At 32.8% G+C, this 16,459-nt stretch overlaps 1 protein-coding gene across 7 annotated transcripts in view; it reads left to right on the plus strand.

The window, feature by feature from the left end:
- Positions 1-9,445: 9,445 nt before the first annotated feature.
- The window catches only part of LOC141908312 (uncharacterized), a 73,320-nt gene continuing 66,306 nt past the window's right edge, over positions 9,446-16,459 (plus strand). For 3 of the 7 annotated variants that reach the window (XR_012619598.1, XM_074798304.1, XM_074798305.1), the window contains exons 1-2: positions 9,458-9,571; positions 11,364-11,554. The gene's annotated coding sequence lies outside the window, so the exon portion shown is untranslated. Of the gene's footprint in view, positions 9,572-11,363; positions 11,555-15,607; positions 15,675-16,459 lie in introns of all 7 variants that reach the window. The other 4 variants (XR_012619601.1, XR_012619600.1, XM_074798306.1 and 1 more) reach the window with 4 other exon arrangements.

Consider the following 16,459-nt stretch of genomic DNA (forward strand, 5'->3'; position numbering starts at 1 on the left):
ATACAGAAGTGCCCCCGATTTTCAACCGAGCTCTTCTATTAATTTCCTGTGCCAATGATTCTAAATTATATAATCCTGGTTTTAAAAATATATGAAACCATTTATCTTTATTTCTCATATAAATCATAAACCCTCTATGTTCAAAAGTTTTATCCGATATATTATAAAAATAATTACATAAACTTATATTAACTAATTTTAAATCTACACAATTCTTGAATTCTCTATCTAATTGAACTAGTAAATTATGAGATTTATAATTTGTAAGTTTTCTTGAATCAACAAATATTCTGTATTCTTTTAATTCTACCATTTATTTTACATATTTACTTATTCGAAATCTATTTCATGGTGCCCTTTTTCATTCTTACCTTTGTATACGAAATAGAAATCACCAGAACATAATTCTTCTAAGTCTTCACTTGATAATCTATGAAATCTATCCGGTAAATATGTTCTGAATTTATACGTATTTCCTTTTAATCCTTCATATTCTAAGTGTATAACTAATTTATCTCCATAGTTATTAGTAACTGTAACAATATCTGTAATTAGATATTTCTTATGGATTGTTAATTCTGTTAATTTTTTGAATTTATAATCTACAGATTTTACATTTGTGATATCTTTAATTCTATCTAGAAATAATTTGTTGTTCTCACTGTGCGCTTGTTTACTCTCCATTTTAATAACATATTTTTATTAAAATTTGATTAACACGTTAGAATTCTTTTCATTATCTCGTTCTCTTTTGTTTCTTCTCTTTTAAATTTTAAGTATTCATCTAAATTGCAACCATATGCAACTGTATGAATTCCATCATCTAAAATATATCTTTTATCATCAAATGGGTTTAGACTTATCTTTTCAATTTCTTCAATAAACATTTCATGATCTTCAGATCTTAAACATCTCATCTTATGTTTTCTAACTTCTTCATTGAATATACAATTGATGTAATCTTTGAAATGAATATTCTTTTCTACTACACTTTTGGTTATTCCTTTTAACTTTGTAGCTTCATGTTCTTTAGTTTTATATGAATACATTTTAGATCTAATACCGATGAATTCAATCATTTCTTCACCACCTAATTCATCTTTGAATTTACCGGGAACTTTTTTATTATCATTGCTAAACAATTCATGATCTTTAGGATAGTTACTAAAATCAAAATGATGTTTTAATGTTTTTAAATCATCTGTTATGTTATCAGTTTTTATCTTTAATATGTAACTGTCGGTATCAAAATATAATATTTCTATATGTTTTTCTCCAAAAAGTGGCTGTAATATATTATAATAGAATTCATACATTAGTAATTTTGATAATTCAAAAACTGAAGCGCCAACATAGATTGGTTTATTAAATTTCATTGATGTTCTTCTCATCTTAACTGCAGCTAAATTTTCATCAAATATTCTGTTACCAATGAACTTAGGATATGATTGTAAATGTCTAATTCTTTTACCATTACTAACTAACTCATATCATTTCTATTTCTAATATTTTCACAAGTCTTACCATAGAATGCATTATTCATTAACTTGAAGAAATCTTTTTCGAAATCAGTTTTAGCTTCAGTTCTCTGTTTGGTGTTAAAATCTATATATTTTTCTAACCACTTAGATTGGCTGAATGAAATATATCTATGTACTTTTTTTAGAATCATTCCTTGTTTTAGATAAAACGTTAACATTCTATAATGTACTACATAATTATATTTATCTTCCTGAGTTACCATTAACTTTTCTGTATGAATATGATTTTCGGGTTTAATTCTTTTTTGGTAATTTGATAATTCTTCATGAGTTACAGTTTAATGTTCGGGACAGTAAGCTAGATTTCTAGATTTAAATTTTTTATCTTCAGGATATTCTAAATCTACAACAAAGAAGTAATCAGTATCTGAATCATCTGCAATATCTAGAATTATTTTCTTCCAATCAAATTTATCATTATTTTCATTCTGTAAAACTTCACTTACTTCAAATACTCCATAAGGTTGTGGTTCCATCATTGCCCAACCATACAAATTATTTGCATCTATATATAATAACTTATATCCAGGGTTATCATTTACATTGAAATATCTATCACCTAATACACCTGAAACTCCTCCTCTTATAGATTTTTCAAATAATAGTAATTGATCTATATTTGTTAACAAATCCATTTTTATATCTGTAAATTTTAATCCACAATCCCATGTTAAACCTGGTGATGAATAACAATGACAAGGATCAATGTTAAAATATTTTAGGTTTACATCTCTAAACCTTTCGAATATATCGGTTAATAATAATACATCTGATTTTAAATATAAATCTACTAATTGCCCATGATTTTCTATTTTGAAATGATTCCAAATATTCAATGTTCTATTATATACTTCATCTTTAACATATTCATTTTTTAATTCATCATAGAATTGTTCTTTCAATAATTCAGTTATATTGAAATCATTATGTGATTTATAAAATGAATATGGAATTGCTCCTTTATATCTCACTAATTGAAAATCATCATTATTTGGATAGTGTTGTTTTAATATTTTTATTCATCATCAACTAATGATTTTGATAAGTTATCTAATGAACTATTTAAAAATCTATATGAATCTATAAATCTTAGGCAACCAAATTGGAATGATATATAATTCTCAGATGTTTTAGCTAACATTCTAAATTTATAAGTTGGTATTTTATCTTTTGATCTATTTGAATTTAATCTTTCTATTTCATTATTAATTTCTTCTATTTTATGGCATAACTGTTTGATGAATAAATGTGCATCATATCCTGATAGATTATGAAATATAACTGGTACAAAGTTAATTTTCTTAGCTTGTAAGTTACAATTCTCATGTGCGGTGCCTCTAAACTTTCCATTCAAATGATCATGGTCTCTTACTTTTTTATCTTTATGATTAAATATCTTTTCACAATAATAACATTTATCTGCAAACTCAAATGCTTCTTTATCTTCTTCTGTCATTATAATTTCTATATTTGTATTCAATAATTTACTAAATCTTATTTCATATTCAATTAATAAGTCACAAAAATGATTGATAACATTTTCATTTCTATAATGATAATATTCACTTTTAATTAGTTCTGGATAATCAGATTTTATATATAACCCGAAAGCTGCAGCTGATTGATGAATCTTTTTAATAGTATTTGTTTTTGGTGGTTCTTCTGAAAAATCATTTTCATTAGAATTTAATTTCTTTCTTTTATAATATATTTCTTTTCTATCTTGATCAGTTAGTTCTTTATTTAATGATTCAAAATCTCCATATATTACAAATGGTACTTTATTTTTGTAATCATATTTTTTGAATTCTAATATTTTATCCTTTTCATTTGGTAAAACTAATTTACAATAATCATGATTTTCACATAATTGTTTATGATTTAATAATGTACTTTCATTACTGAATCTATGTAAACATTTTCTACAAAGATATATTTTATGGTGATCATTTTCTGATTTAAAAAATAAATCGATTTTTTAATCCACATATAATGATTCTCATAATATAGTATATCTATAACATCGTTTGAATCATAATCTTTTGATAGATATAAAGGTTCTAATGTATAATGTTTTATGTTGTTACCTTTTGTATTTGGTAATTTGATTAAATCAAATACATTTATCTTTATATTATTATCTCTATTTTTGGGATGTTTTTAATTATAACAGGATACTTATCTATCTTATAATTATTTTCAAATGGTTTATAATTTGTTAATCTATAAGTATGTTTATTATAATCTTCAACTGGGTGTAAACAACTTATTATAGCCCATAGAAAACATTTATCATCTTCATTTTGTACATTTATTACAGCATTAGTTTTAAATGGTAGTTTAATATAACTCGTTGCTTCAATATCTGGTTCTTTATAATATGATACATTATTTTCATCTATTGGTTTCGATTTAGTTAACTTATTATATTTTGTGTTATAAACATGTAAAGTCATAAATATTATTTCATCAAATATTAAACCAGATCCTTCAAAATATTTCTCTTCTATTTTAGTTTTTACTTCATTATAACATTTATCTAATTTATCATCTATATGTTGTTTAGATATAATATGTTGTGAATGAGAATTTATATTATATATTGGTTTATCTTCAGATTTTATGAATTTAACTTTAGAAGATATACTTATTTTAGGATATTCAACATCAGTTATTATTTTTATTATTTCTTTCATATTTTCTAAATGTTTTTTATTTTCTTCTAATGTTTTACCTTTATGAAATTTAAACTCAATAGCTGCTGGACCAATATCACTTTTAAATGCTTCGGTTATCTCTATATCTTTTTTATTATCTAATGAATTAATATAATTTTTTACATCTTCCATGTATGGTCTTTTATTGTTTAATTTATTTCTTATTCTTTTAATTGTCTTCTGTTTCTTATCATTATCTTCATCAAAATAATCTTCACCTAAAATATCATTATTCTTATTTCTAATATGACTTTTAGATTTTAAATGTTCTTTATAATATCTTTTATCACTGAATGATTGATTACATGTATCACATTTGTATGTTTCTTTTTCATTCTTTAATTCATCTAATTTAGTTTCTAATATATCATCTTTATATTCTAATTTTAATTTATTCTCTAAATGTGTTTTAGTTTTATTGTGTCTTGCTTTTTGGGATTTATCTATATTAATATTACATGTTGGACAGTAGTACTTATTTGCTTCCATTTTAATACTAAATTTTTTATTAAAATTGATTTTAGAAGTTCAATGATTTATATCATGTATTATTTCAATCATACTTTACTAACACTTTTAATGTTCAAACATCTAACTCATACAAATATGAATATTGAAATAATGTTGTAAATATATACTTTTATATTGAATAATCTGTCAATTTAAATGTTATTCATTTACATGAATATTTTAAGAGTAATAGGGGTAATGGGCTTTCAGGTTAAAGGTTGAATGGTCGAGTTCATTAAAAACAAATATTAAAAGTAATTTAAAACTATAATATATTTTCATAACCGTGTGTATTTCAGTTGAATAATAGAATAATTATTATTATTTGAATATATTTGATTATATGAATTTGTGTATTGTAAATAAATCAATTGGTCGCGGAGCGGAGTGGTAGCGAAGTGGAGCGACCAATTGATTTAATACAATATGCTTTTAAAATTTAAATTATTAATATCTTAGAATAAATATTTAGTTATAATATAAAATACACACGGTTATGAAAATATATTATAGTTTTAAATTACTTTTAATGTTTTGTTTTTTAATGAGCTCGACCCTTCGACCTTTGGCCTGAAAGCCCATTACCCCTATTACTTCCGTTGATATGGGTTCGAGTCACCAGTGTGGTGCCGATGATATTTATACGATCAACTTTTCTCGATACGTTCATAGAGAAATAAAATGATAAAAAGATGACGATATGCGTATTATATCAATGCGGGCGGGCGGATTTTAATTTTTATAAAAAACAAATTTATTTTCGAGCTATGATGCGGGAGGGCGGACTTTATTTTTATCGCTAATTTGCCGATGATTTTTCCGATGCGGGTGGGATTTCAAAATCATGAGAAACAAGACATCTTTTTTTGGCCTAGGTCTGGATTACGTCACTTTGATGCCGTATGGAGGACGTCAAGAAATTGACGTAATTTTGACGAAAGAAAAGGACGTCTTAAATGACGTGGAGAAAACTTTCATTTCTTACTCAAAATCCAACGTCAGGTTTTGATGATTAAAGGACGTAATGAAAACGTAAAAATGCCTACTGGGTTAGTAAAGACGAGATATCCAGAGCAATTCTATCTCTAAAAAATAACAAAGCCGCTTGGCTCGATCTAATACTCAATGAAATGCTGAAGGCAGGTGGTAACCTCATTGTTCCCGTACTTAGTAAACTCTTCAACACTATACTATCATCTGGGAATTTTCCTGACCAGTGGCGCTGCAGTATCCTTAACCCAGTTTTCAAAAAAAGGGGAAAAAACTAAACCGTCCAACTACCGGGGTATAGCCGTTGGGAGTAACCTGTCGAAACTTTTCTGTTGTGTCCTCAAAATAGACTAAACAATTTCTCCGAATATCATGGTCTCCTACCAGAGTGCCAAATTGGCTTTAGAAAAGGTAGTAGAACTGCTGATCACATTCTAACTTTGAAATGTCTTATTCACAAGTATGTAAACAAAATGTCGAAAAATTACCTGTTCTGTTGTTTTGTTGATTTTAAAACTGCTTTTGACACTGTTCCTAAAAATCTGCTTTTGTATAAATTACTGAAAATGGACGTGGGTAATAATTTTTTTAATGTCCTTCAAAGTATGTACTCTGATGTAAAATACTGTGTAAAAGTAAATGCTAAACTAAGTCTTCCTATTACTTCCTCCACTGGAGTAAAGCAAGGCTGCTCCCTAAGTCCTCTCCTATTTAACCTCTATGTTAGCGACTTGCCATGTGGTCTCAGCAACTGCGACCCTGTCTCTCTTGACGACACTGAAATAAGTTGTCTCATGTTCGCCGATGATCTGGCAATTTTGAGTAAATCCCACACTGGATTACAGCGTGCTCTAGATCGCTTATCATAATACTGTAACCAGTGGGGCTTACATGTAAACATAGACAAAACGAAGATTATTATTTTTAACAAAAGTGGGCAAATTCTTAACCGTTATGTCTTCTGTTATAATGGTACACAACTAGAAAATGTTCAGTCCTATTGCTATCTCGGTATAGTCTTTATGGCTTCTGGTGTCTTCAAAAATGCATGTACTAGAATCCTTGATCTAGCCAAGAGAGCCTTATTTAAACTCAAATCACTCAAGGTAAGAGAAAACATCAATATAGGGATCAAACTCTTCAATAGCCACATTTTATCTATTGTAAGCTACCGTCGTGAAATATGGTGCCCACTACTTCTGCAAAAGATTAACAATAACAACTTCTATCAACTGGTTAACAACTTTCTATGTGAAAAACTGTTGACAAGCTTCTCCAAATATTTACTTGGCATGTACAAAAAAGCTACCCATGCAGCCGTGCGTGGTGAATTAGGCATGTACCCTATTGCCCTGAACATGATAAGCAGGCCAATAAAATACTGGTGCCGTATGTACGAATTAAAACCTAATGTACTTGTCCTAAAAGCATACAAATACTGTTGTTACAATCTAAATGAACAAGCTGCACCTTACAATTGGTCTCTCTGTATTAAGTCCCTATTAAGCTGTTTTGGTCTGAACCATTATTGGAATGATATTTTAAGCTACGACCGTAGTGTCATCATACTACCCTCCCTACAAGCTGCTATGAGATCTCAGTACGAAAAACGCTGGTATTCCTCAATCAATGATAGTGACAGCTTCCCTAAACTACGGTGATACAAGCTCTTCAAAGAAAAAAGTTTTGTATGGAAAACTACTTATTATGTATAAAAAGCTTATCTCTTCGTAGAAATTTCTGTAAATTACGCATAAGTGCTCACCGACTAGCTATTGAAACTGGTCGATACACTTCCCCTAAAACTCCACCAGACGAGAGATATTGCCGCTTATGTAATGATAATAACTCAATTGAAACTGCACACTTTCTAACAAAATGTCCGAAACTTAGTACTATACAAGAATCTTATATCCAAACTCAACGAATTTTCAGATGCAGTCTCTGTCTCCAGAAAAATTGTTTGTATTTCTCATGTTTTATAATAACGGAGATATAAAAATTGCCCACATAGTTTGTAAATTTGTCAATGATCTCTTTATTGAGCGGCGTAATCTACTATTATCGAAAATATTAGAAATGATATCAACCTGCCCTGAGAGGCGTTTTATTCTGCAGATATCATCTGCCCTGAGAGGCCAGTTAAACTGCTGCAGTTTCTTTTCTCTTTTTTTTTCATTTTGATAAAACACACTTTTCCTACATTTACAATCTAGGCTACAGGCCTACGCATATTGACAAAATCAGGCTGAAAATTCGACAAATATTTTGAAGGCGTATTGATATAGGCCTAATGAGTAATTGCGTGCTCTCCCAATCTTTTCTTCATCTCTTTTCTTCATATCTTCATTAAATTTTGTTACAAAAAGTTGCATCATCGTTATCATTAATTACCAAACATAGCAGCAAAATTCTATTCCTGAGAATGATTGAATTTTCTTTTTCATTTAAGTTATAGATGCAATTTTTGATGAAATATATATATATTTTGATAAAATGTTCCCACGGAGAAAAATCCAATTTCTTTATTTCTATGAAAAGTATTTGTATTTCTTAATTTGTTGGAAAATGCCAATTCCAATTTTATTTTCTTATAGTTTAGCGAAAATACATGTAATGAGCATTCCGCATATGAAACTTGTTTCCCTATCATCTTGACATGCAACTGTTTTAGCTAAATTTGCTTAAAAGTATTTGTATGTTTTAATTAGTTTCTGAAATAAATATAAAATACAGCGTAGCCTTCTATGTTCGAAAACTTTAGTTTGAATCCGAATATCCCGGTCACCTTGACTTGCCACCGTTTCAGCTCAATCTGGTGAATGGTTTTCATTTTTTATTGATTCAAACTACTGGCCTCTCAGGGCAGGTTCTGGAAAATCTGCAGAATGACTCATATGAAAGTCTACCGTGAAGTGACACATTTAAAGCACAGGGACTTGTCACAATTGATAGTGAATGAATAAAACCAATATCAATGACCAGGTCCACTATCCCTGTATAATATAAAAACAAGGGTGGCAACAAATTGTCAATCTGACAATGACTTCTCAACTTCAATCGACTGTAATTCCAAAAATTCTCAACCGATTCACATGAAATAAGCTTTAATACAACCAAGAAGATTTTCTGCTTCGAACGAGCCTTCAACCACCACTCTCCGACAATTATCTCACAACGAAATCACCTTTTTTTGACGAGAGATAGCTCAAAATGGAGGTCTACCGATTCTATGGTGGACAGCAAAATGGTCGTTTTTTTCACTTCAAACGATGATTTCTATGTGAGATCTTAGAGAAAACCCCAACAAACCATACATTTTTTTAAACTACGCGGTCATACCTGTACGCTTATCTCATTTATTTGTAAAATCAACGCGATGGGTGAGCTCACAAGCTCAAAATCGAACAAATATACGAAAAAGTCACCTCGCACTATCGCGATGGCGGCCATTTATCACGTGACGTGCAGGTTCGGGCTATGTTAATAGAACCGCGACAAGTCTACGTCTGTAGACTTGAAAAAACGAAATATTTGCTAATAATACCACCCCTCAGACGAATGTTGCACTATATTTTCATAATACGGATATTTTATTAATTAACAGAACTTTTTATAAATTTTGTAATGTTTTTCGAAATCTCTAAGCCAATCAATGCGCGTGAAATATTTAGCCCGTTACTACGATATCACGTGATTAATGGCCGCCCAGTTGATGACAAGTTGAACGCCGTGTTCGTCCTCATTTTCGATATTGAGCTTGTGAGCTCACCCATCGCGTGGATTATACAAATAAATGAGATAAGCGTACAGGTATGACCGCGTAGTTTTAAAGAATGTATGGTTTGTTGGGGTTTTCTCTAAGATCTCACATAGAAATCATCGTTTGAATTAAAAAAAACGACCATTGGCATTTGCTGTCCACCATAGAATCGGTGGCGCTATTGCACTTTCGTACCCCCCTCCCAAAAATTTTTATTTCAGCATATTTATTATCAGGAAGGTCTAGGGATTCAAAATCAGTATCTTTTGACCCATAAAACTTACTTTTTATAGGTTAAAATTTTGTTATTTTGGGCCCTAAATCGCGTGTAAATTCGCCGATTTGCGACGTCAACAACGCCATGCCCATATTGAATGCACAGGGGTTTGGCGATGGGCTTGGATTTTATTTCCGGGTTGTTGATAATCTCGCGAGAATGGTGCTAAATATGAACTGCGAATAAATTCAAAATATCACGGAAATACCTTGTGTTTATATTGTTTATTTATCCGCTATAAAGTTCTGATAAACAATTGGTCGTTAAGGATCATTATCAGACGGTCGTCACGCTTTACTATATAAAATCACAAGGGATGAAACGCAGTTCAAGTCGTGCCAGCCAGAAAGTTGGGACAGTCACGTGACTTAACGCTTCTTATTTGAGGGAACGCGAACCTGAAGCATATAAGATGGAAACTATGATACGAAAAATGTTTGAGAATAACTTACATTCAAATGCATTTTTTGACTATGAATTATATATTTCATCATAATTTATTCTTTATAAGTTATTTATTTCATATGAATCATAATCTGACAATTGATATCGGTCTGTGAATATGTTAACTTTTCGTGTTGAAGTTTTAAATGCGATGACATCATCAGAATGTCACGTGACTGTCCCAACTTTCTGGCTGAAAATTTAAGTACAGCAGAGGCCTGGCGTTTCATCCCTTGTGATTTTATATAGTAAAGCGTGACGACCGTCTGATAATGATTCTTAACAACCAATTGTTTATCGAAACTTTATAGCGGATAAATAAACAATATAAACACAAGGTATTTCCGTGATATTTTGAATTTATTCGCAGTTCATATTAAGCGCCATTCTCGCGAGATTATCAACAACCCGGAAATAAAATCCAAGCCCATCGCCAAACCCCTGTGATTGAATGTCAATCAAAGTTTCTAACCCTCCACTGAAATGTCATGACATGAAAACTTTGCAAAAACCATGTTTTTAAACATAGCCATCTCTGAAAATGACGCTTATGTTTGCATTATTTTCATACTTAGCTATTTATTTAAAGATGTTCTGATGAAGAAAAGTTATACGCAAAAAAACAAAATTTTATCAATTCAATACAATTAAATTTATTGAGATATATTTATTCAGATGTTTTTAGGTGGTAATTAGTGCGGAAACATGGCCGACCCGTCGGTTTGAATCGAGGAAATCGGCCCCAAATTATCAGAATTTTGACTTGGAAAAAATTATTTTTTTTGTCAAAAGTAATTTATTTTGACTCTACAGACCTCCCTGATTAATAACATACAGAAATAAAAATTTTTGGTAGGGGGGTACGAAAGTGCAATAGCGCCGAATCGGTAGACCTCCATTTTGAGCTAGGCTATCTCTCATCAAAAAAAGGTGATTTCGTTGTGAGATAATTGTCGGAGAGTGGTGGTTGTAGGCTCGTTCGAAGCAGAAAGTCTTCTAGGTTGTATTAAAGCTTATTTCATGTGAATCGGTTGAGAATTTTTGGAATTACAGTCGATTGAAGTGGAGAAGTCATTGTCAGATTGAAAATTTGTTGCCACCCTTGTTATTTTATTATAAAGTTGCAGGGATACTGGTACCCCCATCATTGGTCTCATCCATTAAACTTTCCCAAAGTCCCTGTGATTTAAAGTGAGGTTCTGAATGGATACTAGGCCCCATGCAGACAGACATCGTTAAACACTGAGAGTACCGGACCACGCTAAAGTTTCATAAGTTTCATTGCCGTTAAAAGTGCTCGTGAGTCGTGAAGGTATGTTTTAGTCAGAAACTTGTCTGAGCACAGGCACTCGCCGATGGGCTTGGGATACAGTTGCTGGGGTTTTTTGATAGTGTATTTGTGTTTTCATTCGTTATTCTGCAATAAATCCGAGAAAAAATGTCTTGGTACTGATACGTTTAAAAAGATAATGGCCGCTGGCTCCACACATGGCGACCTCACAAAACACTAACAAACTTCGTTTTTCAAAGTTTGACAGTTATATATCCTATTATTCCACCCGACTGTGAGACACTATCAATTTGTGAAACGTCTTTAGTAATATAAAAGGAAAGGTAGTTGACGAAGCCTGAGACGGCAACACTAGGTGACCGGTGCCCGTGTGGCCTAGTGTTGCCGTCTCAACGCCTGTAAAGTTTCTCCTATACGCTCACGCTTCGTCAACTACCTTTTCTTTTATATTACTAAAAACATTTCACAAATTGACAGTGTCTCACAATTGGATGGAATAATAGGATATATAACTGTCATATCACTAGTAAGTGTCGTATAAAATAAAAGTTTTGATTTTAGATTGAAAAACGAAGTTTGTTCAGTATTTTGTGAGGGCCGTGTGTGGAGCCAGCGGCCATTATCTTTCTAAACGTATCAGTACCAAGACATTTCGGATTTATTGCAGAATAACAAATGAAAACACAAATACACTATCAAAAACCCCAGCAACTGTATCCCAAGCCCATCGGCGAGTGGCTGTGGTGTGAGGCAATCCAATTCAATAAAATCTTTATTTATTCCGTAAAGTACAAGCTTTGTACACAGTAGTCAGTAACCTGACTGTGGTTTAGTTTCACGATCGGATATTTTCACAAACCACAGTCAGGAATGGGAAGGTCATTTTTCAATGAAATCTTTGTGAGTCAATTTGACTCACGAGTAATTTGCCTGGCATTTTCTGGTCTTTTGAGAGATATCCGTCTAATTTTTGTTGTAATCAACGCACAACAGATTCGTAGTTTGTTTGATACCTATAACACCTCACCTGACGATCTTAATACATGTGCAAATCGGCCGTTAAGTGAGAGTAAATTTCCGTCAATTCAACGGCGGCCATTTTGAAAACTTGTGGAGGGTGCTGGCACCTGTGGACTGAGGCCAGGACCAATTCAAAATACTTTATTGACACTAATAACGCAAACTAACGAAATGAAACGATGAAATTGGAAAAAATTAAGAAATCAACACTCATTTACATTTTTCTTCAATCAGAATTTAATTTATTTACTATTATTTATTATGGAAAACACGAAGATTTGAAATATAAATTTGAAAACTACCAAAAATAAAAATTATCGTTTCGTTTTGAAAGTTTTATATAAATCCTTGTAGGTCACCTTGTCTATCATGCCACATGTATGCAATGCTGAGAAGTGGCAGCTAATGGCGAAATTTGTGGAGAAATTAATTAATTTCTCAAAATAATGTTGATTAATCGCTCAAAACATACATAAAATAGGATTATTTCAAAAGGTACCTGTGTTAGTTTGTGAATTAAGCCATTAATTGTGGACTGAGGTGAATAGAAAGTATATTTAGGGTTTTCTGTTACATCACAGAAAACCCTATTGAGATTCGCGTGTTTCTTATTATTATTATTTTATGTCACACTATTTTCACTAAAAGAACTAAGGCTTTGTTACCTTGCCGCTGTTGTCGATACAATCCGTATGATATCGTTCAGCTCACTGAGATCTACAAATACTCCGCGTGTTTTTTCACGAATCATCGTTACAAAAGCACTGTCGGGCCGTAAACATCGAAAATTTAGCCCCATTCAATGGGGCGACATGTTTTTCGAGTCGTCATCCCGAAATCAACCCGCAGGCCAATTGTCACTTCGATTATCAATTCAAATATAAATGAACTAATTTATTGCCGCAGACTTCACATTCAGCCGCGGTCTTCAAACAGTAATTTTAACAATAGCCCATTTTTCTCATCAAATCATATTACCGATACACTGGAAGTTTACTACTTTAGATATTAAAAGCACTTTCGAGCCGTAAACATCGAGGAATCGACGTGTGTCACTACATCGTCGTTCCGGGGATCAGCTGCGAGTTTCTCCTCATCATGAGAATCAAATCGAGTACAAATTAATTTGGTTACTACCAGTGATTTGGCTGCGGGTTTCAAGAAGTTAGTTTAATAATACCTATTTTTCTCTACCAAATTAACCGTGTATTTACTAAGATAAATCTTTAGTGTACCGGGGAGTCGTAGGCCTAAACTAAACACGCCGAACAGATATAGCGGAGAAAAGCTGTTATGTCGACGAGGTATCAAAATAAAAGAATATATTACGTTATTCGGCCGCGGGCTTCAACCTCTATATCAATACCATCAATTCTCTATATTTCCTACAGTACATACCGATCATTGTCAAATGCACAAGGTATTTACTAAATACAAGTATATAAAACACTCCTATCCGTATGTTGGACTCACACTTGACATTCGGAGTAAGCGTTCGCTGTGGAGGAAAGGAGATCGTTCGCTGTGTCGAGTTTTATGCGACCTTAAGGCTTTAGGCCTACCGGTACTGACATATACTGTCTCAAACAAACACAGTATAAATGTTGCGGTTATTAACGGACTCATTGGATTGGACTTCAAAACAAAATTTACGATATTTAGGAGGGTTGTTATTCAATAGGCCTACGACAAATCAGTCCGGATGTTAGGCCTACGCATATACATAGGCCTACATAGGCTAGTAGCCTCTACTAGGTTAAAGCTAAGTTCACTGTATAGGAGGAACCAGATTTATTAAAATGCATGTTAATTAGTGATTAACTGGTTCTGACTTGCAACGATCAATCACAATTATCTATTTTATTGTCAAAAATGAAGATTTTTTTTTGAAAATTTCGTCTGAGCAGACAGCTTTATAAGCCAGACTTTTCATTTGAGTTTTTTCATCATAAATGAAACTGGTGTTTCATTAATTCCTAATGAGTTAAGACGGGCGTAGGTCGGCTTTGCGACGGCTTGTGACTCACTGCGACGCCATTCACTGCGACCGCCAGCGACGATTGTGTCACAACGACTCATCGACCTAAACTCCCTTGCGAAGGGTTGCGACTGTCAGCAACGCCAGTTTCAAGGAGTCGCACGTGTTCTACTTTCTGCGACGCGACACGACTGTCACAACCGACCTACGCGCTCTTGTGACTGGCAGAAACTAGTTGCACACAATCGTATCGCAACCGACTTGCGATGCAACGCAAGGATCGCATCGCGTCACAAGGCCGATTTACGTCCGGCTTTAACCCTTTAAATGCCACTCGGTGAGCTAAAATCATATCCCAGAAGTCCAGCCGAATTAGAGTGTGCAAGCCTAACAGTTAGTGGTCGCAGTAAAAGCCATCTACAGCAAAAACCGTTAAAAATCATGCATTACAAGTTATGTTTATTTGATTTAGAATTGAATTTTCTTTCAAATGGGCCCAAGTAACATCATATTTGATGAAATTTTGATGACCATATATAGGTCAAATATCGGAGGAAATCTCGAAAAATATGATTTTTTTTACCTCCGTTGCAGTCTGGTTCATGTCCACAAGCCATGTCCCCAAAAATCATTTTGTGGGTGCAATACATGATTTCTAATATCAAATAAACCATACTTTGTCAAAAACTTAAAAGATTTTTATGTATTTTATGTATCCAGAGTGGTTTCACCAAAGAGAAAAAGGGAAAAAATTCAGAAATAATATCATTTCGACAGAAAGTTTAATTTAATTTTCCAATAACTACTCATCATTTCTATCACAATATAACATCAGAACATTCATATATTTAAACAAGTTACATCATAATTGAAGCATGTAAGTCATTGAAGCATGTTTTACACAGATTTACCTGGCAGATGCCACACCCATAGGACGACACAATGCCACGACCACTTGGTGCCTTCCGTCCGACCCTACTACAATGAACGCAAACTCTTTTGCGTTCAGTAAATTTGACCAGCTGGTGGCCATGAATGTTGGCTGCGTCAAGGGTCTTTTCGGCCTTTCTTTTCAGTTGACGACGTCTAGTAGCAGGGGTTACAGCTCCGCCAATGAGCTGCTTTGCAAGGGTAAGTCGGAAGGTGAGGTAATCTAATCGTTTATCAACAACTATTGCTGTGTTAGCATCGTAACAGAGAAATGAATTTACAATTGCCACCTGGAGGTAAAAATAAACAATGTAACGCCACCATTTCCTACCTTTTCTACCAAGGGCGTAATAACTCCGGTACTGGTCTGCAATATCGACCCCACCCATGAACTTATTGTACATGACTATTGGTTCAGGCTTTTGAACCTGTTCATTTTCACCTTTTTTATTTTTTCTAGTTATAGGACACGACACAGGGTTTGAATTTGTTGATAATGTGGTCACAACACGCTTATCATGCCATGAACTAGCAAGAAGGTGACCCTGTTTCGCCCTTCTTCGGCTTCTTGATATCAGATGGGAATCCTTTTCGATCACACCTTACTGTACCACAGGCATATGTTTTATTCTTATACAAATCAATGATCAGTTTACTGCTAGTAAAAAAGTTATCAAAGTAAATATGTCTATATTTACCTAAGAGATCACTGGTGACACTCATTACAGATTTATAACCGAGACCAACCTCTACATCTCCAGTATCCAGTTTACCAGCGTAGACCTGCGCCTTATATATGTAACCCGTGAGAGAATTTGCGGCACACCATACTTTGACTCCCCTCTTTATTGGCTTCTTAGGCATATACTGAATCAAACTAGACCGTCCCTTATATTTTACCATTGCCTCGTCAACAGCGACATTCTGATCAGGAACAGTACACAATAAAAACTGGCGATTGAAATGATCGATAACAGGTCGTGCTTTATACAGTTTAT

The sequence above is a fragment of the Tubulanus polymorphus genome, chromosome 7 (assembly GCF_964204645.1).
Source record: "Tubulanus polymorphus chromosome 7, tnTubPoly1.2, whole genome shotgun sequence".
NCBI classification, from domain to species: domain Eukaryota; kingdom Metazoa; phylum Nemertea; class Palaeonemertea; order Tubulaniformes; family Tubulanidae; genus Tubulanus; species Tubulanus polymorphus.